The following is a 25,705-nucleotide window of genomic DNA, read 5'->3' as shown; positions in this document are numbered from 1 at the left end:
GAAATAGGCTTTACATGTACTAGTTTTCATTACATAAAAGACTTAAGGGCAACCACTCAGCTATTGCAGGAGTTCTAACATCAAGAAGTAAATAAGAGTTTCGACTTATATTCAGGGCTTTATGAATGGATTGAATCCCACATATCATATACATATCATTTATAACTTACATCTAAGACATGCCAAAAGAAAAGAAAGATAGTTCTACATACTAATTCCAAAAACATGCCAAAAGAAAGCTTCACATACCTTGTATGGACTTCTCTTAATCACGTCCACATCGTTGTCCTCGAAACCTATTTAACATGGAAGTAATGTAAGTATTAACAACCTTGGACTTTTCAGCAACTTAGACTACCCACGAGTATTCATAACATTCATCCCTTCGCTCGCCTTCTCGACTAGTTCCTTAACTAGTTAGGATGTTAACGAAATTCGGACAGCACCTCCCCTATAATGTGCCCTATACGAAATCCCAACCATGTCCTTAGAACCTGCAGCAAACTAACAATGCAACCAGCAGCCCATACATATACATATTATGACAAAATTACTCAATATGAACCCCCAATAATTCACTCGAAACTAAGATACCAAAACTAGAGTTTTTAATCTCTCTTTTGCGAATTCTTTAATTGCAAAGCCTGTGGCTGCAACCAGAAGCTCCCACACCTCATTTAGATAACTTTTAGACCCTGCAACACGCCACAACACAACCAGCAGCAGCCCCTACACGTACAACACTTTATTTCGACAACAACTTAACTATAGCGATTCTAAATTCGTTAATTTCGAACGCTGAACTTTTCAAACCTTTTCCCCAACTTACAGCAGCTCCTAAGGGTGTAATACACCATAATTTAACATCATAAACTTCAAATTAGAGGGTAAGAACTTACCTTTCCCAAAATTGGCTAGAACTCGCCAAAATCGCGCCTCGGAAATATTTTCAGCATGCTGTAACGTCGTGGCAGCTTGCTGTCCGTTTTTTGCTGCATCAAATCCTAATTTTGTACTACTAATACTTCCATATCATCTTAGTATACGCTAATTAATTAATTTACGGAAGAAAGTTGAGAAACTCACCTTTAATCTTCAAGAACCAAAGCTGCCTCTCTTTTCTCTCTTCTCACGTTTGTTTTCTGTTTGTTTTGCTGCAGTTTGAAGACCAAAACTGAAGTATATCCCTAATATACATACATATATGTGGTCCCAAGGGGTGACACATGTCAGCCCCTAAGGATGACACGTGTCAAGCCATGATTGGCCACCGTGTCATGCTGCCAATTAGGGGCTGCCACGTGGCAGCGGGGTCCACCTCCCCCAAGCAGCTGCATCACCTACTTGACCCTAAGTAGGTGCATCACCTGCTTGCTTGAGGTGCTGCCACGTGTCGCTCCTCCATTGGTTGCCACGCGTCGTCTTTTTCCCTTCCTCGCGGGTTCGTAATTTCGTCTCACTTTAAGAGCCTATGTAATCCGTACTATGTAAGCTTGATATATCCTTAAGCAACTTAAGTGTATAAGACTCTTAACTTAGTGTCTTACGTAGGCAAATAGAGTCCTACGACTCATTTCTTAGCCTCCAACTCTTTCCGGATTCTTATGACCCTATCTCCAACCTCCCTTCTCGCGAGGTATCACAATCTTCTTTCCTTAGAGTTGTTTGATAGTGTCATAGCTTATCCGGCTCACATGATAGTGTCTAAGGAACTTAAGAAGACGTTCCGAGCTCAAGAGTGCGGGGTGTAACAAGGACGATACTGGAATAGTAGAATAAGTTAAAAAGGAACTATAAGCCAAAGAAAATGACTCAGAGAGGACTGATAGATCGAGATAAAATGAGATAGTAAGACATTGCCTAAATTGATACATAGGGATAAACTATGACAAGTGATAGTTGAAGGAAGTAACAGTATGGTTAAGACAAGAGTAAGACAAGAGTACAAAGGGAAAAGAATTGTGACGGATATGAAGTGTTAATAAGATAGCTTGTGAGAAATTAAGGACAAGACTAGCTAAGAAGGGTAAGTAACCCATAGTAAGAATCGTGAAGAAAGTCAAGAGGTATTATACTATGGGTCTGAATGCGAACAAGGTACTAGGTGAACATAATAAAAACCATTATTAGAATAAGCAAAACTTAGTAAGGAATTAACTAGAAGGTGTGATGTGGTCCATGTAAATGGAATGTAAAGATAGGTGTGGAACGAAAAAGCAAGCTATGGAACAAATAAGGAAGATTTATCAAGTTCCATAAGGAAAGTTTCGAATAAAGGTTATATGATGACGAAAAGGATGGCTAGTGCAAGGAAATAAAGGGTAATATGGAATTCCTTACGCCCAACCAAAAATGGAAATGAGAATAATACAGAAGTTCTAATAGAGGCACTCAAGATAGATGCGATTAATTAAGTATAAGTATCGAACAAAAAGAGACATAGACAGTTACGAACTGGAGGTATAGTACGATGAAAAAGTAATAAGATAAGGCCCCTACTACCACGAAATTGATATGGTTTTAAGAAGGATTAGAAATGAGCCTTAGGCACACGACAAAGGTGCAAGCTCAGGAGGCGTAAAGAAGTATGGTGTACACGTGACTCCACTCTAATGATTAGTGGTATCCACTAGAATAAAGTTAGTATAATGACGAAGCTCGAAACATGAGTCATTAAAGTATAAGTACACTCGAGTGGGGAATGTGCACCAATTATGAGCCCTCCCTAATTACTGATTGGGATGAATGGAATATGGCTTTGAATGTACTGCTATATTACAAATATTACTCGAATATCAATTGTTAGATGAAATTTTATACGATACATTGCGAATACTAAAGCACCCTATGGGTATGCTAGGGTTTCCTAGAAAGGCAACCTAACGTGGGGATGATTTAACAGAAGATGTAGATAAGGTGCAGACCGTTAAATATGTTGGAATAGAATCATTCACGTGTAAGTAGCTGAAGATATACGGAGAATGACATAGGTACACCCTAAAAGGGGGGAAGTGGACAAAAGAAGTACAAGCGTAAAAGAAAATCAACTGATGCTATCGCATGTAAATGGGGACGCTTAAACGTCAAACAAGACCCCATAAGAGATGGACGTGATCATACCCAAACTGATGCACCGGATTCCGTCAAAACCCCGAAGTTAAGCGTGCTCGAATGAGAGTAGCACTGGGATGGGTGACCCCCTGGGAAGTGAGAAAGAGAACAAAACAAGTATGACAAAAAGAGATTATAAAGGCGTGTTGGTACAATGACACATATAGAACAGAGTACGCCAAGAGCAGAAAAAGATTATGACTGAAATACAATGCACCTCGTGAAAATGGCACAATAATAGTTGTGCAACCTATGAATATTGGCATACTAAGAGCGAGGTCAAATGATTACTCGATAAAAGAAAGTCAGTAATAACAATGTGATTGCCATATTTAGAATCTATTCAGGAAAAGTGTAAGATGGTTCGAGGCAGAACTATTCAGATATAATCGGTATTAAGGACAAGAGCCATAGTGGAGCCTTGACCTCGACTAAAGGAGGTAAGCCACTAGTATAGCAATGCTAAGGAATTTTCTGGACTGCTCTATGTCCGTACACACGTTTATGTAAGGATTACAATATGATGTATGGTAAGAAAACTGGAGAAAAGATCTGAGTAAAAGAGAAAGATAGCATACCTAAGGTATTACAAGTTGGATTAAGAGGAGTTGTACAATAACTTAAGTTAAAATAAGCATCAGCAGTCTGATAGCCTATCTCAGGGAATGGAAACCCCGACTCAGAGGTGGAAAGCAGTTAATATGTATTATAGTACGAGCTGACCTCGCATTCTAAGGAACTGGAGTTCATACGGGCTATGGTAGATGGGCTGATAGAATCAACCTGTTCCTCTCCAGTTAGAAAGGCATATTCAGCTGAGGGTTCTGCGAAATGACATAGTAGGGAAACAATAAGATTTCACGGAGTCCCCACATCTATTATTTTAGATAGAAAAGTTTAATTTACAGCTAACTGCTGGAAATCATTTCGAAAGGGATTGAGGAACCCAGATAAATCTTAGTTTGACATTTTGCCCTTCGGTTAAGGGACATGCCCAGATGTGATCCACTAAATTATTGATGAAGTAAAGCTTAATCCGGCACAAGCTATCGATTAGAAACCTAGAATCGGCAAGAAGGGGATACATTGATCCTTCGCAGGGCATTTTTAGAATAGATAAAGCTGCCTATGAGTGGGACCTACCGTCTGATTTGAAATAATACATTCATTTTTCACAGATCAATACTCCGTAAGAATGGGAACGACACTCCCAGAATATTTCCCGTGGAGGAGGTCCACGTAACAGGGAGTTATCCTACGAGGGGCAACCTATCTCCATTCGGGATCAGCAGATTATATGGGTTGCAAACTAAGGACATAGTTTCCATCAAGGTACTGTGGCGGAATAAGAATCGTGAAGACATAAACTGGGAGGTTGAAAAGGACATGAAACACAAGTGTCCGTACCTATTCCCGATGTCTACGGATAACCCCAACTCCTGGAACTCACATATAAACTACTTGGATGAAAATGTAGGTTATCGCCATAGAAAGGAATCTCCCTATGATCCGTATAAAGTCTTAAGTAAAGTTTTATTCAACATTCGGGGACGAATGTTCTAAAGGGGGGAAGGATGTACCCCGCACTCTTGAGCTCAAAACATCTTCTTAAGTTCCTTAGACACTATCATGTGAGCCGGATAAGCTACGACACTATCAAACAACTCTAAGGAAAGAAGATTGTGATACCTCGCGAGAAGGGAGGTTGGAGATAGAGTCATAAGAATCCGGAAAGAGTTGGAGGCTAAGAAATGAGTCGTAGGACTCGATTTACCTACGTAAGACACTAAGTTAAGAGTCTTATACACTTAAGTTGCTTAAGGATATACCAAGCTTACGTAGTGCGGATTACATGAGCTCTTAAAATAAGACGAGAGGACAAACCTACGAAAGGGAGGAAAAACTAGTTTTCGAACTTATCAAAGCGAAACAAGCAGGTGACAAGCAGGCAGGTGACACACCTAGGTGGGACTCACACTTCCACGTGGCAGCATGTGATTGGTGGGATGTAATGACGTGGCTGCCTAAGGTTGTGACACGTGTCACTCTTAGAGGACGACACGTGTCACCTTCCAAAAGGATATATATATGTGTAAAGTGCTGAAATTTATCACATTTCAGCCTTCTCTCTTCAAAAACACTTGAGAGAAAAACCAAGAACAAAAGAGAGTATAGCTACGGGTTTGGTGGCCAAGAAAGGTAAGGCCTGATTTCTTTCCGTGAATTAATTATTTAAGGTATCCTATGGTGATATGACGGTGTTTAACAACATAAAATTTATCGTTCGGGAAAAGAGGAGATTTTGTTCTTGTTAACAGACCCGTTTTTGAAAATATCACTGTTAGTAAAACATGTATAACTCCTTCTGTATAGCTCCGTTTCAAGTGATTAAAGATGTTTTGGAAAGATATTACATAGGGCTACAACTTTCATGTAGACGCTACAACCCAGTTTTGCTTTTCGCTACTCCCAAAAATGGTGGTGAAGCTTGGGGGAGCTGCTGCCCAGATTTCGTTCTGGAAATCCTACACAGACTGCTGTTGATATTTTGGGCATATCTCTTTGTACAAAATTGCTGTAGGGCTAATTCGAAATGGTATGTGACCTTGAGACACATGTCTATAACTTTCATTGAGAACACAAATCCTATTTCCGTCAATTAGCCCTTCGAAACTAAGGGACAATACGAGACAGTAACCTGCCCAGAATTCACGTTTTGACAACTTTGGTGAATTTTGACCAATTTCGGGTGAGGTAAGGTCTTACCTTCTAATTTGAAGTTTATGGTGTTGTTATAAGGTGTATTAAACACCTTTTAGGCTGCTGGAAGTGTAAAAATGTCATAGCAATGTTTAACGTTCGAAGCAATCCAAATTGTAGTCGTTATAGTCGAATTGTTGTCGAAGTGAAGTGTTGTTAGTGTGAGTGGTTGCTGCAGGGGTGTGAGGTGTGGTTGCAGGGACTAAATGTGTTTTAAAGAGGTTTATGGTGCTGCTGGTTGAAGCCACATGACCCCTCGTTGTGTATAATTAAAGGCGTTACAAAATAAAGGCTAGACGCCCTATTGTGATATCGTATTTTTGAATAAGTCGTTTGAAGTTTATGTTGTATATTGTTGTTGCGAATTGCTTAAACATATGCTGCAGGTTGTTGTTGTTGGTTGGCTGTAGGTCTTAGGGACCTAATTGGAAATCCGGATAGGGCACATTGTAAGGGAGGTGCTGCCCAATTTTCGTTAACATCCTAACTAGTTAAGGAACTAGCCGAGAAGGCGAGCGAAGGGATGAATGTTATGAATACTCGTGGGTAGTCAAAGTTGCTGAAAATTCTAAGGTTGTTAATACTTGCATTACTTCTATGTTAAATAGGTTTCAAGGACAACGACGAGGACGTGATTAAGAGAAGTCCATACAAGGTATGTGAAGCTTTCCTTTGGCGTGTTTTTGGAATAGATATGTAGAGCTATTCTTCTTTTCTTTTGGCATGTCTTAGATATAGGCTATAAATGATATGAATATGATATTTGGGATTCAATCCATTCGTAAAGCCCTGAGTATGAGTCGAAACTCTTGTTTACTTCTTGGTATTAGAACTTCTGCAATAGCTGAGTCATTGTCTTTTTGTCTTCTATGTGATGAAAACTAGTACATGTAAAGCCTATTTCTTCTTTCCTTTGGAGTGGCTTAACTTTAAGTGAAATGGTATATGATATAGGTTTAGAGTTAATTCCATTTATGAGCTCTGATTGTAACTCGTGACTTGTAGTCACTCCTGAACATCAAGAGTCTGAAAGTAGTCAAACTGATATTCTCGAGCTTGCTATATAATGAATAGTAAGTAGAGGTACTAGCTCCTCTTTTTAGAGGCTTTGAAATGATAAATGCCGTTGATTGCATGAGTTGAGTCTTTGACTAGATAAATTGTGTTTCTGATTGCATAGACTGTATTTCTGAATGCATAAATTATGTGGCATTATTTTGATGCATGTCTGTGATTCTTGAGGCCCCAACTGATGTAAGCCCTAATGACATCTAAAGGGATACCTCGGATAATTACTCCCCCAGTCTTCAGGTGACGGTTCACTTGACTGTTTCATCGAGTCTTAGATAATGACTTAGTTGCATATGGTTTCTCACTACTCTACTCGTACATACTGTAACCCATCCTTCCTCGAGTCCCACGATGGGCCGAGATATGTTATTGTGCACAGTGTTACTACTTCTTTCATCGCATCCCGGGCCGGATGTGTATAGTTCCACGCACGAGGAGACGATGTCGTACGTGAGGTGTGATATATGTTATATGTTATGATGATACGATTATTCACCGAGTCCCGGGCCGGCTGTAATATGATTGTATGTGTGGTGAAATAAGGAAGGAACATCGAGTCCCTCCTTATAGGGCCGGGTACATATGTATATTATGATGGTACGCTATAGACGTACACCACTTCATTCACCGAGTCCCTCACTAAAGGGCCGGATACTTTATGTAGTCATGCATATGAGATTAAAGCAATACATTGTGACCCTGAGCCCCGCAGTGAATTGGGTGTGATATGATGATATACATGATAAGATGATACCGTATACGATGGTATGATACCGTATACGATGATATGATGAAATGAAATGCATTATGATATGATGATATGTGATTATGAAGAAGTGATTATAACACCGAGTTCACTAGAGGGCCGGGCACAGCATATGATGATGTGTATGATTTACGTGTCCTAAGGTGCAGGTACAGTAATTCATTTAGTTATTATACTTGTCCCCTGCATCCCTATTTCAGTTATGATCTCAGTTACGATGTGTTATGCTTTACATACTCAGTACATATATCGTACTGACCCCCCTTTTCTCGGGGGGCTGCGTTTCATGCCCGCAGGTACAGATGTTTATTCTAGAGATCCATCAGCATAGGAGTTCCTCTCAGCTGTGTCGGAAGTGCTTCACTGTTCTGGAGTCTAAATTTGGATGCTGGTCACTTAATGTATATATTTGTACATTCAGGGGTACGGCGGGGGTCTTGTCCCGCCATATATTGCTGTTACTATTCTTAGAGGTCTGTAGACATATGTATATGTGGGTTGTTTGTGATTTAGTTTCGATGTTGCCTATTCGATATGTTGTGAATGTTTTTGTTATAGCAGCCTTGTCGGCTCGCGTGCCCTTTCATGATATGAAACAAATGAAACAGGCTACATGTACATGAAAAAGTTTTAAACTATTGGGGTTTTTGTATATAGTATCACATCACACACGGTTCAACTTAAGTGTAGTTGATAAATACGCATAAGAGGGTCCAGGTCGGACCCCAGTTGCGGCCTACGGGGTTGGGTCGTGACAGAAGTGGTATCAGAGCAGTTCGTCCTTGGAATGTCTACAGACCGTGTCTAGTAGAGTCTTGTTTATCGGTGTATTGTGCACCACACCTATAGACAAGAGGCTACAGGACATTTAGGAAGTTACTTTCTTTCATATCTATGATCGTGCGATAGAGCCGAGCCATAGGAAATGAAATTCCTCATACTAACCTTCAATTTTAGTAGGAAGACAACGCCGGTAGAAGGAAGTAACTGACGATATTGGATGTTATGAAGCACACAGGTAAACAAAGGCACGAAGGACCTATGTCAGATAAGGTATTGAAATGCGATTGACAGATACAATTAAAAAGTGAAAGGAAAGGTAAACAGGAAAGTATAACAGGTGTAGCTCGAGTGGACATAACAGGTAAGTTCATTTCCATATTGTTAATTGTGGGCACCCTGTGTAGCTGCGATGTGAGGTGATATGACTATATATGTGTGCCCTGTGTGGCTGAGATGTTATACAATATGAATGTATATATGTATGCCCTATGAGGCATTGTTGGTATTTTCTGCGTGCAAGTGTTGAGATAGTAAGAAATACAGAGGAAACTCTGCCCAAATTTTCCTACAAATAAGAGGAGAATGAGATACAGGGCTACAGTATGTCTTGAAAGGTTGTCCTCGCAAAAATGATGAGATTTGACTAAATAAGTATGGCTGACCTCGAGAAATAAGTTAATTGCTGAGTTAATGGCAATAGAAACTAGGAGGACTGTCACGACCCACCCCGTAGGCCGCAACTGGGGTCCGACCTGAACCCTCTTATGCGTATTTATCAACTACACGTAAGTTGAACCGTGTGTGATGTGATACTATATACAAAAGCCCCAATAGTTTAAAACTTTTTTTTATGTACATGTAGCCTCTTTCATTTGTATTATATCATGAAAGGGCACGTGAGCCGACAAGGCTGCTATAACAAAGACATTCACAACATAGCGAGGTCAAATGATTACTCGATAAAAGAAAGTCAGTAATAACAATGTGATTGCCTATTCGATATGTTGTGAATGTTTTTGTTATAGCAGCCTTGTCGGCTCGCGTGCCCTTTCATGATATGAAACAAATGAAACAGGCTACATGTACATGAAAAAGTTTTAAACTATTGGGGTCTTTGTAAATAGTATCACATCACACACGGTTCAACTTAAGTGTAGTTGATAAATACGCATAAGAGGGTCCAGGTCGGACCTCAATTGCGGCCTACGGGGTTGGGTCGTGACAAAAAATATATGGTGGGACAGGGCCCCCGCCGTACCCCTGAATAACAAAACAATACTATACATCAACGGCTAGTGCCAAAGACTAGGCGCCGATATAATGGAGCCTCTTCCAGCTGAGCTGAGCGGAATTCTAAGCTGACAGACTCCCAAAACCTATATTTGTACCAATGGGCATGAAACGCAGCCCCGTCCCCCTTCGAGAAAAAGGGGTTAGTACGACATATGTACTGAGTATGTAAAACATAACACAATACGACTGGAGGCATATTTGAAATAGAGAAGTAGGGGATAAAATATCAAATCAGAAACCTATACCTGGGAAAGTAAAATCATGCATGCTCAAATTTGCAATATCTCTGGCCCTATTAGGGATCCGGTGAATCATATCTGTAGAACCATCACCTCCTTATTACAACACATCATCACATCATCACATATATACATACGTACCTGGCCCTCTAGTGAGGGTGCGATGAACAATGCAGTGGAATTGTGTATGAATATGATAACCGGCCTAGGACTCGGAGAAGAAGTGTTACAGTATAAACGAGTAGAGTAGTGGGAAACAAAACAAAGTTTAAATCATTATCTGAGACTCAATAAAGTCATCAAGTGAACCATTACTTGGAGATCAGGGTAGGAAGTATCTAACGTATACCCTCTAAATTTCACTAAGGAATATGTAAAAAGAAGTTTTGGAAATCTTAGACATATACCAGTGTGAAATATCTTATAGAAGCCTGAGCAATGGTTATCTTAGATCCTTTTATTAAAAGAAGAGTTTTGTCTAATCAATCACTATATAGTCACATAGAAGACTCGAGGAATAAGAGTTTATCTACTTTAAGAGTCTTAACATCTAGAAGTGATCAAGAGTCCTGAAGTCATATTCAGAACCTAAGAATGAAGTTTCACCAAAGCTTACATCATCCATATTCTACATCTAAGACATGCCAAAAGAAAGAAGAGATAGTTTCACATACCTGTTGTGGGTTAATTGTCATGACCCAACCCCGTGGGCCGTGACTGGGATCCGACCTGGACCTCCGTTTACGTAACTGTCGACTATAGTCAAATTGGACTATGTATAACGTGATATGCTCACAAAAACCTTAATGGGTTAAAACGTTTTCATGTTCATACAGCCTCCTAGATATAGGAACGAAACACATGAACCCAGTGGGTGATAAAATATTCATACACGTATGGCCTCTCTCATTTGCATCATGTCATGAAAGGGAAAGCCAGCCGATAAGGCTACCACAACATAATAAATTTTACAATATATCATATAGGCATAACCAAAATAAACTCCTAAACAACCCACACACATATGTCTACAAACCTCTAAGAAACAGAGGGCTCAAGATGAAGGATAACATGTCCCGTGAATGAGTTTCACTCTTTTTGAAAAAAATACCAATCCCTCAACTCCTAATTGTAAATTAGATGAGTTGTTCATAACTCGAGGATAAACTCAGAAGGAGAACAGGTAGGTCAAGTATTAAAAAGAGTACTATGATGTTTAAGAGGTTCTAATTTCTTCCAACAATGGTTGGAAAATGATTTATGATAACAGTTTATAGTTCTCCACCGACTAATTGGGAAAAGAACTCCTAACGGAAGCATCTCAAGGAGATGTCAGGGACTGAATACGAATATGAATTAAAAGGGGGGTATGTAAGTATGAATTTACTAGTGTGATATGAGTATGCAGGGATAAAGTAGAACCCTAGTAACACACACTTAGTACGCGTTGACTAAGATAAAGGCCTGCGTTGAGAACACAGTAAGAGCATGGGGCTTAAGATATAAAAAAATGATGCGTGTGCACAACGTCGCCCCAAAAATAGTGGAACCCTTACGGGACAAGGACGATAAACTTAAGGAATAAATGGCACAACTTCCATTCATCCCAAGAAACAAAGGATACAGGTTGGGACAAAGCCACTACTTCAAGAAAACCTGAAATAGTTATCGTCAGAATACTAGTACTGCCTAATTGAAATTGGAATGACTACAAGTACAAACAGAGGAAAGTACGAGTACCCTCTAAAGGGGGGAAATTAATGAGAAAATGGCAAAAGTAAGGTGAAGGCAATCGATATGGGAATATATTTGAGATGGGTGTCTAAACTTCAATAAGATATCTTGCCGAACCAAGTTAGAAAGGTTCGGAAGCTACCAATAATTGGATGGAAGCCAGAATGCTACATGAGGCAGCGATAAGAAGTTGTGACGAGACCCTGAACAACATTACACTAGAAGGCGGCTGCATATAAAAACAAAAGAGTGTAACCATGAAAGGATATCAATCAACTTAAGAGACATTACGAAGGATAATGACAGCATGCTAGACCAAAAGCCAAAATATTGGTTATAGAGTTAGTCGCAAATGATGTTGCGATAGATAAATAATCAAAGAAAATGGAATAAAAAGCCTCCTGTGGTAGAAAATGAGGAGAACACAAAGTGAATAAAGGATCGTGGAGCTAAAGGTCTACACCAATACTGGATGCAAGATAACAGACGAAAGGACAGGGCAAAACATAAAGACTCGCAAGACAACGCTGAGATAAATCTGGACCTAAGTCGAGTGCCCCACACATTATGGCAAGGATTATAATGAAACGCGACATGAAGACTTCCCAGGGAGGTCACCCATCCCAATATTACTCTCGCCCCAGCACGCTTAACTTTAAAATTCTGATGGAACTTAATGCGTTAATGCTGGTGTGATCGCGCGAGTTGGAGGAATCTGAACTAGCGACGGAGAAACGATATGATATTATGTACCTAGAGTATTATAAGATACGTTAAGGCAATTGTAATAAGGGCTTAAGAAAAACAAGAAGGATTAGCTAATTGCTAACTGACGACGCACTCAAATGCCACAGCTCTTCAACATAGAACCTGTTACTGAGAGAAAAATCGCAGAATGACTATATGGGCCAGTGGGCAAGGGAATTTCGACACCACTTGGTAGCCAACTTTGAGGGCGAAAAAGCAGAACCCAAAAGGTAAGGGTACCAGCTGATGTAATTTACGAATTACAGGAAGCAGTGCCCAAGGTCAAAAATTTCACAATATGACCAGGACTACAAGACTCACTTCGCACTCTAGCGCCAGATGAATTTGGAGGGAATGTTACTTGTGGATTAACGATATTAGTCCCTGCCTCTTCGATCAAAGGTTACCTACTCCACCGAGAAAGTGTAAAATTGTAGAGTAAAAGAGTGGCAGGACCTTACGAAGTCCCCATAGCTATTATTCCAGGCAAAGAATCCCAAGTTATAATTAACTACCGAGAGATGCAAAGATAGGTTAAGCCAAACTATCAAGATGGAATTGGTACTACGGGTGACATAATACATGACCACGATTGGGCCCAAAATCTCCCCCGACATCGAATTTAGGATAAGGGAGAAAAAGGTGAGGTAAAACATGAGGATTAGCGAGATAACTCTAGGATACTTCTTGTACCCTCTCGTCATTTTGTAAGGGAGAAAATGACACAGGGTAATATGTCTAGAGGGTTACAAGTGTGGGTAAGGAAAGTGGTGAAAGAGTTTAAATGAAACTGGTAGAACTAGCTGGTTACAATAGGATGACAAACTTATATGCCAAAATTCCTTCGTAATTACATCAGATCATGTTAGACAAAGCACAGAACAACTATGGGATCCATTATATGAGGGGACTGCAACATTATTCGGTAGCCAACCCTAAGGATTGGAAAAAAGGAGGGGAAGAAGGACCCAATAGATAGAATGCCAATTATAGTCAAGAAGGACTATACAAGGCTAACGAATCAGCTCATTTCCTTTAAAAAAAAAACTGCAGCTAGAACTAGGTGAAGTTATATGACAAAAAGGTAATAAGGTTCCGTGAGGTTTCCCCAGCTAATATCTCAGATAGAGGGACTTCAATTATGATTAACATCTAGAGATCAGTCCAAGAAGAGGTCGGGAGCACCGACAGTCCTTCGTACTGCATTTTCCACGGGCTACTGAATAGGGTGAGCATACTATCAACTGCTAGAAAATATATTGCGAACTTATGAGGATGGCTTTAAGTGTAGCTAGGGCTATCATCAACCACTTATTGAGTTTACCTACGAGAAGGGCTACCATTCCGGTATTCAAATGACCCCCCTACAAGATATTGTAAGGCAGAGTATATGAGTCCCCTTATTGGGGAAAAGACTAAGTCGGTAGGCCAAACAGGATTAAGTAAACTATTGACTAACAACCCAGAGTCGACAGAAATGATATACAGATAATCGACATCGATATACAGAGTGCAAATTAACGATTGGATGTTCATAACGGAGTCACCCAGAAAAGGGAACTTAACCCAAAATATATTAGACTGTATCAAGTTACTTATAAGATGGGCAACATGGCGGGTAAGTTGAGCTTACCACCTCACTTGGAAACTATACGCCCAGTCCATCAGATAAGAATGCTTCGCAAAGGAACCGACGAGCCACACAGGGTATATTCCATAGATAAGGTCAAGGAAATGGAATCATGTGAAGAAAAACCTATCTCCATCTTAGATTGGCAAACTAGAATACTGTAGATTAAATACGTGCCTTCCAGCAAGATACGATAGAAAAACCAAAAACAGAAAGAGGATGATTGGGAAACTGAAGAAAAAATGAAAGACAAGTATCCGCACCTGTAACCGATATTTACAGGTAACCCTGACTCCTAAAACACGTATATGAAGTACTTGGAGGGAAGTATGTGTTTATAAGATCGCAAAAAATCTCCCTACGATTTGTATAAGGTACTAAGAGGAGTTTTGTCTAACATTCGAGGACGAATGTTCTAAAGAGGGGAAGGATGTTACACCCCACCCTTTTTAAACTCGGAATGTCTCATAAGTTCCTTGGACATTATCATGTGAGCCGGATACACTACAACACTATCAAATGACTCCAAGAAGGGGAGGAGGTGATACCCCATAGTAGAGAAGGTTGGAGATGAAGTCATAAGAATCCGAAAGGAATTGGAGGCCAAGTAATGAGTCATAGGACTCGGTTTACCTACGTAAGCTACTAACTTGGAAGTCTTATATAGTTAAGATATTGGAGTACGTACCAAGTTTGCGTAGCATTGATTATATAGGCTCTTAAAATAAGACGAGATTACGAACCTATAAAGGAGAAGAGAAAAGTGCCACATGGCAGCCAATGCAGGAGTGCCACGTGGTAGCACCTCAAGCAAGCAGGTGACCCACCTGCTTGGGGTCAAGTAGGTGACCCACCTGCTTAGGGGAGGTGGGCCCAACTGCCACGTGGCATCCCCTAATTGGTTGCATAGATATGGTGGCCTAATCACGGCTTGACACGTGTCACCCTAGTGGGCTGACACGTGTCACCCCCATAGCCACCCTATATATATGTGTATTGTGACTAATTATCTCATTCTTAGCCAAAAATTCACCCAAGACCAAGAAAAGAAAAACGTAGAGAGGAAGAGAAAGAAGGCAGCCATGGTTTCTAAGCAATTAAGGTAAGTTCTTCACTTTTACTCCATGAATTAATTATCTACGGTGTTCTCTAAGCACGTGGAGGTGTATATATGTATTTTACGATGTCTAAGGAATTAATTCTTTATCTTGGAACTTGGGAGGAAGTTGAAAGAACAAAGAGGGAAAACGTTAAAAACTAGTTAACAAACCCGTTTTTGGAGGGGATAGTTGTTAGTAATACTGATATAACTTCTTTTGTATAGCTTCGTTTTGGGTGATTCAATATTTTTTGGAAAGGTATTTCATAGGTCTATAACTTTCATTTAGACTTTCAAATCCATTATTGCTTTTAGCTTCTCTATAAAGGGTGACGAAGTGTAGATGAGGTACTGCCCAGATTTTGGTTTTGGAAATCTTATACGGATTGCTGTTTGTGTTTTTGGCATATCATTTTGTACAAAATTAATGTAGGGGTGATTATAAATTTTACGTGACCCTAATACATATGTATATAACTTTTATGAAGGACGTAAATCCTGTTTCCCTCCATTACCGCTTTGAAATAAAGCGACAAGGTAAAATAGTAAGTTGTCCAGAATTCACGTTTTGATAGTTTTGAGTGAGGTGTTGCTGCAGGGGTGTAATGTATTGTTGCAGGGCCTAAATGCATTCTAAAAGGGATGTGGATGCTTCTGGTTTCAGCCACACTACCCCTCGTTGCGCATAATAAAAGGCGTTTCAAAATAAAGGCTAGACGCCCTTATTGTGATATCGTATTTTTGAATAAGTCGTTCGGAGTTTATGTTGTATATTATTGGTGTGGATTACTTAAACATATGCTGTAGATTGTTGTTGTTGGTTGGTTGTAGGTCTTAGGGACCTAATTGGAAATTTGGATAGGGCATATTATATGGGAGGTGCTGCCCAATTTTCGTTAACGCCTTAACAAACTAAATAACTAGTCGAGGAAATGACTAAGGAAATAGATTCCATTAATACTAAGATGTAACCTAAGATGCTGGAAAGCTAAGAGTAGTTGATATTCGTATTACTTTCATATTGAATAGGTTCAGAGGACGACGGGATGAGTAGGATAAAGAGTAACTCCTAAGAGATATGTGAAGCTTCTCTTGGTATGTTTTTGGTATAGGTATGTAAAGCCTATCTTTTCTCTTTTGGCATGTCTTATATGTAAGAAGGATATGATTTGAGCTTTGGGGGTAATTCCATTCCCAGGTTCTGAATATGACTTCAGGACCCTCACTCACTTTTGAATGTTAAACTTTAAAGTAGCAAGTTGCTATCTTCGAGTCTTCTATATGACTGTATAACAATTGATTAGACTAAACTCTTATTTGTAAAAAAGAAAAGCTCTGAGATAATCAATGCTCGGACTGCTATAAGATATTTCACATTGGCATACGTCTAAGATTTCTAAAAACTCCTTTTTATATAGTTCTTAGTGACAGTTAGAGAGTATACGTCAGATACTTTCTGCCCTGATCCCCAGGTGATGGTTCACTTGATGACTTCATTGAGTCTCAGATAATGATTTAAACTGTGTTTTGTTTCTCTCTACTCTAATCTTGTGTACTCTAACCCTTTTTTCATTGAGTCCCGGGCCGGGTCCGTTATCGTGCATAACTCACTGCATTGTCTACTGAGCCCTTCACTAGAGGGTCGGGTACGTATATATATATGATGATGATATGTTATTATAAGGTGACGATGGCGCGTGGCCGGATACTAATACTACATATGTGATTCACTGGATCCCTGAAAGGGCCGGCTATATTGTATAATTTGAGCATGCATTCTTTTATGACTCACAGAGTACAGGTACAGGTTTCCAATTTGGATAGTTTATCCCCTGTTTCTCTACTTCAAATATGCTTCCTGTTGTATTATGTTATGTTTTACATACTCGGTGCACATGTCGTACTGACCTCCTTTCTTAGGGGGGCTGCGTTTCATGCCCACAAGTACAGATATAGGTTTTGGGAGTCCGTTAGCTTAGGATTCTGCTTAGCTCAGCTGGAAGAGGCTCCATTGTATCGGAGCCTAGTTTTGGCACTAGCCACTAATATATATCATCGTTTTATTTATTCAGGGGTACAACGGAGGCCCTGTCCGGCCATATGTTGTCATTATTTTTTTAGAGGTATGCAGACATATGTATGTGGGTTGTATATGTCAGTTTGATTCAGTTGGGTCTACCTGATACATGATATACATGATTATGTTATGGCAGCCTTGTCGGCTTACGTGCCCTGTCATGTTGTTACACAAACGAAAAAGGCTACAGGTTTATGAAAATGTTATCGCCCAGTGGGGCTCTGTTTCATGATATTATCTTATTTACGATTCAATGTGACCCCAACTAATAGATATGTGTACGGGGGGTCCAGGTCGGACCCCAATCGCGGCCTATGGGGTTGGGTCGTGACACTTGCATACGTGTCTAGCAGCTGTGGTCAAGTTGAACTATAATTAATATAATACCATGCAACAGAACCCTATTGGGTGATAACATTTTCATAAATTGGTAGCCTCTTTCATTTAGATCACATCATGAAAGGGCATGTAAGTCGGCTGCCATAACATAATAACATGTAACATATATTATGTAGACCCAGCTAAACCAACTGACATACACAACCTACATATACATGTCTGCAGACCTCTAACAATATTAGTAAAAATATATGGTGGGATAGGGCCCCCGTCGTACCCCTGAATAACAAAACAATACTATACATCAACGACTAGTGCCAAAGACTAGGCGCCGATATAATGGAGCCTCTTCCAGCTGAGCTGAGCGGAATTCTAAGCTGACAGACTCCCAAAACCTATATTTATACCTATGGGCATGAAACGCAGCCCCGTCCCCCTTCGAGAAAAAGGGGTTAGTACGACATATGTACTGAGTATGTAAAACATAACACAATACGACTGGAGGCATATTTGAAATAGAGAAGCAGGGGATAAAATATCAAATCAGAAACCTATACCTGGGAAAGTAAAATCATGCATGCTCAAATTTGCAATATCGCTGTCCCTATTAGGGATCCGGTGAATCATATCTGTAGAACCATCACCTCCTTATTACAACACATCATCACATCATCACATATATACATACGTATTTGGCCCTCTAGTGAGGGTGCGATGAACAATGTAGTGGAATTGTGCATGAATATGATAACCGGCCTAGGACTCGGAGAAGAAGTGTTACAGTATAAACGAGTAGACTAGTGGACACAAAACAAAGTTTAAATCATTATTTGAGACTCAATGAAGTCATCAAGTGAACCATTACTTGGAGATCAGGGTAGGAAGTATCTAACGTATACCCTCTAAATTTCACTAAGGAATATGTAAAAAGAAGTTTTGGAAATCTTAGACATATACCAGTGTGAAATATCTTATAGAAGCCTGAGCAATGGTTATCTTAGATCCTTTTATTAAAAGAAGAGTTTTGTCTAATCAATCACTATATAGTCACATAGAAGACTCGAGGAATAAGAGTTTATCTACTTTAAGAGTCTTAACATCTAGAAGTGATCAAGAGTCCTGAAGTCATATTCAGAACCTAAGAATGAAGTTTCACCAAAGCTTACATCATCCATATTCTACATCTAAGACATGCCAAAAGAAAGAAGAGATAGTTTCACATACCTGTTGTGGGTTAATTGTCACGACCCAACCCCGTGGGCCATGATTGGGATCCGACCTGGACCTCCGTTTACGTAACTGTCGACTATAGTCAAATTGGATATGTATAACGTGATATGCTCACAAAAACCTCAATGGGTTAAAACTTTTTCATGTTCATACAGCCTCTTAGATATAGGAACCAAACACATAAACCCAGTGGGTGATAAAATATTCATACACGTATGACCTCTCTCATTTGCATCATGTCATAAAAGGGAAAGCCAGCCGATAAGGCTACCACAACATAATAAATTTTACAATATATCGCATAGGCATAACCAAAATAAACTCCTAAACAACCCACACACATATATCTACAAACCTCTAAGAATAGCAATGACAACATATGGAGGGACAGGGCCCCCGCCGTACTCTTAACCAAATGTACAAATGTACAACAAAATGCTAGTCCCAAAATAGGGCTCTGGACAAGGAGCACTGCCAACCAACAGGGTGGATGTCCTAGGCGAGCGGATCAGCAAACCGAGCGTCTGTACCTGTGGGCATGAAATGCAGCCCCTCGAAGAAAGGGGGTCAGTACAAAAAATGTACCGAGTATATAAAGTATGGACTGTAATAAGAAAAGTCATTACCAGAGCAGAATGTGCAAAAATGAGCAAAATATCCAGAATATCAAAATGCTTTTAATAATCACCGATAATGTATGCAGAAAAACATATGCCACATCCGGCCCCATTAAGGGACTCGGTAAACAAATACAAAACGTGGTCGCCGCACCTTCACTGGTGCCACAGCACATTATAACACCAGAGTAGGGAATATCTCCGTAACAGATTATATCATATCAGATGGTCATATCAAATCATATCATACCATATATGTACATGGCACATCATAACTCCACAAAACCCATGTACAGGTAATACCTGCCCCCTCACGTCGGGGCACGGTGAACAATGCAGAGAAGTACGCACGATAATAAAACCTGGCCCGAGCTCGGTGAAGGAAACATTGAGGCATCCACGAGTGGAGTAGTGAGAAACTATATGCAATTTAAATCATATTTGAGACTCGACGGAATAATCAAAATGAGCTTTCCTTCAAAATTGAGACAAAAGTCATATCAAGTACCTTTTGAAAGTCACAATGGACTATATCAAAATAGAACTTCTGAGAATCATATATATATATATATCATGGCATAACAAAATATCTTTTGGAAGTCGAAAAATTGGCCATCCTAGTGGTTTTTAGAATAGGACTTCTTGGGAATCATATGGAAATCATATACTTGTTTCGTAAAAACCATGCCAAAAAGGGAGATTAGCTTTATATACTTATATAAAATCATGCTAAAAGAAGGAATAAGATTTACATATTTATGCCAAAGAAATACTAAAATAAAGTATAAGCCTTACATACGTATGCCAAAACATGCCAATAGAAGGAAACGTTAGTTATACATACTTGTTACGGGTTACTTCTTATCCCATTTATCTCGTCGTCCTTTAAACCTAAGTAACATGGAAGCAATACAAGTATCAAAAACCTTAGTCTTTTAAGCACCTTAGGTTACACACAAATATTTATAGAACTCATCTCCTTGCTCGCCTTCTCAGCTAGTTCCTTAGTTAGTTAAAGAGTTAACGAAAATCGGGTAGCATCTCCCCTATAATGTGCCCTATCCGAATTTCAAATTATAATCCTAATAGCTACAGACAACCAACAACAATAACCTGCAGGATAAATATATACAATTCACACCAATCTTATACCACATAAACTCCAAACGACTCGCTTGAAACCACGATACCAAAATAAGGTTTCTAGTTTCCGTTTTGCAAAACCTTTAATCGTACGAAGCGGAGGACCTTGTGGCTGCAACCGGCAGCTCCCACACCTCTTTTAGAATACTTTTAGTCCCTTCAACACACAATCACACACCTGCAATATCCCCCACACGCACAATGCCTCATTTCGACTACAATTTAACTAAGCGATTCCAATTTGGTTTATTTCGGACGTCAAGCATATTTATCATATTTTCACATTTCCAGCAACTTACACAACGTATAATATCCTCTATAACAACAAAATAAACTCCAATCGTAAAATTTTTGAATTACCCCCACATAAATTTTGTACGAAAATATATGCCCAAAATACTCACAGCTGTCCGTGTAGGATTTCCAAAACAAAATCTGGGCAGTACCTCCTCTACACTTTATCACCCTTTTTCGAGAAGCTAACAGCAAAACTGGATTTAAAGGTCTAAATAAAAGTTATAGACCTATGAAATACCTTTTCAAAACATATTTAATCACCTCAAACGAAGTTATACACAAGAAGTTATACCAATATTACTAACAACTGTCCCCTCCAAAAACGGGTCTGTTCCCTAGCGTTTTCTCTTTACGTTTCTCTTAGTTTTCCAAGTGAAAAACTGAAAATATGGTTCCGTAGGCATCGTAATATACATATAAACACCTACACGTAATTGAGGAACATCGTAGATAATTAATTCACGGAAGAAAAGTGAAGAACTTACCTTAATATCCTCCAATTTGTGGCTTCTGTTGTGAGCTCTCTTTCTCTCACGTTTCTCTCTATAATTTGGCTGATTTTTGGACTTCAAATGACTTAAGAGTCATTAACATACATATATAGGGTCCCTTAGGAAGTGACACATGTCATCCCCTAAGGGTGACACGTGTCAAACCCTTATTGGGCCACGGATCCATACTTTCAAGGAGGGGCTGCCACGTGTCCTTGTGGGCCCCACCTCCCAAGTAGGTGGGTCGCCTACTTGACCCTAAGTAGGTGGGTAACCTGCTTGCTTGAGGTGCTGCCACATGTCACTCCTCCATCGGCTTCCACGTGTCGTCTTTTCTTCTTCCTCGTGGGTTCGTAATCTCATCTTATTTCAGGAGCCTATGTAATCCATGCTACGTAAGATTGGTATGTCCTTAAGCAACTCGAGTATGTAAGAAGTCTAATTTGGTAGCTTACGTAGGTAAATCGAGTCCTACGACTCATTTCTCAGCCTCCAACTCCTTTCGAATTTTTATAACCCTATTTCCAATCTTCCTTATTATGAAGCATTTTGTTCTTCTTTCCTTGGAGTTATTTGATAGCATTATAAACTATCCGAATCACATAACAATTTTTAAGAAACTTAAGAGCCTTCCTAGAAAGTTGAGAAGCTTAAGAAGCATTCTAAGGTACCAAAGTACGGGGTGTAACATCCTTCCCCCCTTTAGAACATTCGTCCCCGAATGTTAACTAGCCTCATAAGGTCTTACGAGTGCTTAAGTATTCTTCTGTACTGGCTGCCGTTCATTGGCCTTGTATCAACTCATATGGTCTATTTAAGAAGGTAGATTACCTGTAGGCATAGGGAACATGTGATATTTCTTTTCCATTACTTCTTTCCAGTTTCTTTACCACACATCATGTTGCACCCTTTACACGAACATGTGTAGGAGCTTAAAATAGCCCAAAAGATGCTTTAGCATCACCATACTAGTCTGTATGTAAACCTGTATCGTTTCTTACTTCCTTTCTCTACTTACCCTTGAGTTTCCTCATATTCCAGTATAGGAGAGATCTCTCATCCTTTCCTTGTTTTGTTGGTTGTACACCACAATATTAGTAGTTAGTAACTTTGTTACCAAAGTGTTACCTTTAGTCGAGTATAGCCTGGCTATTTCTTACAGTATGTTTAAGTTCTCATCGTAATTCTCTTGTTGTATTCATCCCCTTTGTATGCACCTATTCTTTGATGTCATACTATTCAAGTCCTTACTATTAATTCTCCGCACCATCTCTGGTATCATGGCTTCTATCCGTTTATTGCTGGCCTTTAGATCTTATTAACTCGTGCCAGTATGGGATCTCACTTGAAGCCATTTCCCCCCTTTAGGGTGTACCCATGTCACTATCTGTTGTGTTCTACCTTACACCCTTATTTCAAATTTTCCAATACGTATGATTCTTTTCCAACACATTGGGTATACTGCACCATATCTATGCCTTCCTTTATATCTTCCATTTCTTTGGTTGCCTAGATACGACAACTTAACACAATCATGAGGTGCTAATCTAGTCTAATTATGGGTAATCGAGTCACGTAGCAATTTATTCGAAGCCACTTTGTCACAAGGCTTTACTTATTTTCATAACTATCCTCATTATATTCACATCATATCCTGTTCACATTCTACCCCATAGTATAACACTTCTTAACCTTTTTCAAAATTCTTACTATGGGTTACTTACCCTTCTTAGTTAGTCTTATCATTAATATATCATTCTATCTAGAACTACCTGTCTTTCCTAAATCATTTTCCTTTTATTTCAAGGAAAATTTCTATAGAGTTTCCTTTGTATTTCTTACTATCTCAACACCTGCACGCAGAAAATTCCAACAATGTCTCACAGGGGTAATACGCATAAAGATACATATATACGTATCATATCACGTTATATCGCAGCCTCACAAGGCGCCCAATATCAATAATAATATAAACTGATGGACTTACCTCGTATGTCCAACTCGAACTGCACCTGTTTAGACTTTCCGTCTACTTTTCCTTTCAATTTTCAACTTTACATGTCAACCGTAATTCAATACCTTACCTGGCACCTATCATTCGTGCCTTGCTTACCTGCGTGCTGTGTAACTTCCAATATTGTCAGAAACCTTCTTATATTGATATTGTCCTTCTGCTAAAATCACAAGTTAGTATGAGGAATTTCATTCCCTATGACTTGGCTCTATCGCACGATCGTAGATATAAAAGAAAAGTAACATCCTAAATGTCTTGTAGCCTCTTGTCTATAGATGTGGTGCACAACACACCGATAAACAAGACTCTACTAGACACGGTCTGTAGACACTCCAAGGACGAACTGCTCTGATACCACTTCTGTCATGACCAAACCCCGTGGGCCGCGACTGGGGTCCGACCTGGACCTCTGTTTACGTAATTGTCGACTATAGTCAAATTGGACTATGTATAACGTGATATGCTCACAAAAACCTCAATGGGTTAAAACTCTTTCATGTTCATACAACCTCCTAGTTATAGGAACCAAACACATAAACCTAGTGGGTGATAAAATATTCATAGACGTGTGGCCTATTTTATTTACATCATGTCATGAAAGGGAAAGCCAGCCAATAAGGCTGCCACAACATAATAGCTTTTACAATATATCGCATAGGCATAACCGAAATAAACTCCTAAACAACCCACACACATATGTCTACAGACCTCTAAGAATAGGAACGACAATATATGGCGGGACAGGGCCCCTGCCGTAACCTTAACCAATATGTACAAATGTATAACAAAATGCTAGTACCAAAATAGGGCTATGGACAAGGAGTACTGCCAACCAACAGGGTGGATGTCCTAGGCGAGCGAATCAACAAACCGAGCGTCTGTACCTGCGGGCATGAAATGCAGCCCCCCGAAGAAAGGGGGGTCAGTACAAAAAAATTACCGAGTATATAAAGCATGGACTGTAATAAGTAAAGTCGTTACCAGAGCAGAATGTGCAAAAATGAGTAAAATATCCAGAATATCAAAATGCTTTTCATAATTACCTATAATGTATGCAGAAAAACATATGCCACATCCAGCCCCATTAAGGGACTCGGTGAACAAATACAAAACGTGGTCGCTGCCCCTTCACTAGCGCCACAGCACATCATAATATCAGAGTAGGGAATATCTCCGAAATAGATCATATCATATCAGATGGTCATATCAGATCATATAATACCATATGTGTACATGGCACATCATAACTCCACAAAACCCATGTACAGGTCGTACCTTCCCCCTCACGTTGGGGCACGGCGAACAATGCAGAGAAGTACGCACGATAACAAAACCTAGCCCGGGCTCGGTAAAGGAAACATTGAGTCATCCACGAGTGGAGTAGTGAGAAACTATATGCAATTAAAATCATATTTGAGACTCGACGGAATAATCAAAATGAGCTTTCCTTCAAAATCGAGACAAAAGTCATATCAAGTACCTTTTGAAAGTCACTATGGACTATATCAAAATAGAACTTCTGAGAATCATATATATGTATCAATGCATAACAAAATATCTTTTGGAAGTCAAAAAATTGGCTATCCTAGTGGCTTTAAGAATAGGACTTCTTGGGAATCATATGGAAATCATATACTTGTTTCGTAAAAACCATGCCAAAAAGGGAGATTAGCTTTATATACTTATGTAAAATCATTCTAAAAGAAGGAATAAGATTTACATATTTATGTCAAAGAAATACTAAAACAAAGTATAAGCCTTACATACGTATGCCAAAACATGCCAAAAGAAGGAAACGTTAGCTTTACATACCTGTTACGGGTTACTTCTTATCCCGTTTATCTCGTCGTCCTTTAAACCTAAGTAACATGGAAGCAATAGAAGTATCCACAACCTTAGTCTTTTAATCACCTTAGGTTACACACAAATATTTATAGAACTCATCTCCTTGCTCGCCTTCTCGACTAGTTCCTTAGTTAGTTAAAGAGTTAACGAAAATTGGGCAACATCTCCCCTATAATGTGCCATATCTGAATTTCCAATTATACTCCTAATAGCTACATACAACCAACAAAAATAACCTGCAGCACATATATATACAATTCACACCAATCTTATACCACATAAACTCCAAATGACTCGCTCGAAATCACGATACCAAAATAAGGTTTCTAGTTTCCATTTTGCAAAACCTTTAATCGTATGAAGCGGAGGACCATGTGGCTGCAACCGGCATCTACCACACCTCTTTTAGAATACTTTTA

General features: G+C 39.4%; 1 pseudogene; it reads right to left on the bottom strand.

The window, feature by feature from the left end:
- Positions 1-12,341: 12,341 nt before the first annotated feature.
- Positions 12,342-12,461, bottom strand: LOC129875389 (5S ribosomal RNA; annotated as a pseudogene).
- Between the last annotated feature and the right edge of the window lie 13,244 nt (positions 12,462-25,705).

The sequence above is a fragment of the Solanum dulcamara genome, chromosome 11, assembly GCF_947179165.1.
Source record: "Solanum dulcamara chromosome 11, daSolDulc1.2, whole genome shotgun sequence".
Classification (NCBI taxonomy): domain Eukaryota; kingdom Viridiplantae; phylum Streptophyta; class Magnoliopsida; order Solanales; family Solanaceae; genus Solanum; species Solanum dulcamara.
Note: the sequence above shows the minus strand (reverse complement) of the source record. Positions and strands in the feature narration are given on the sequence as shown.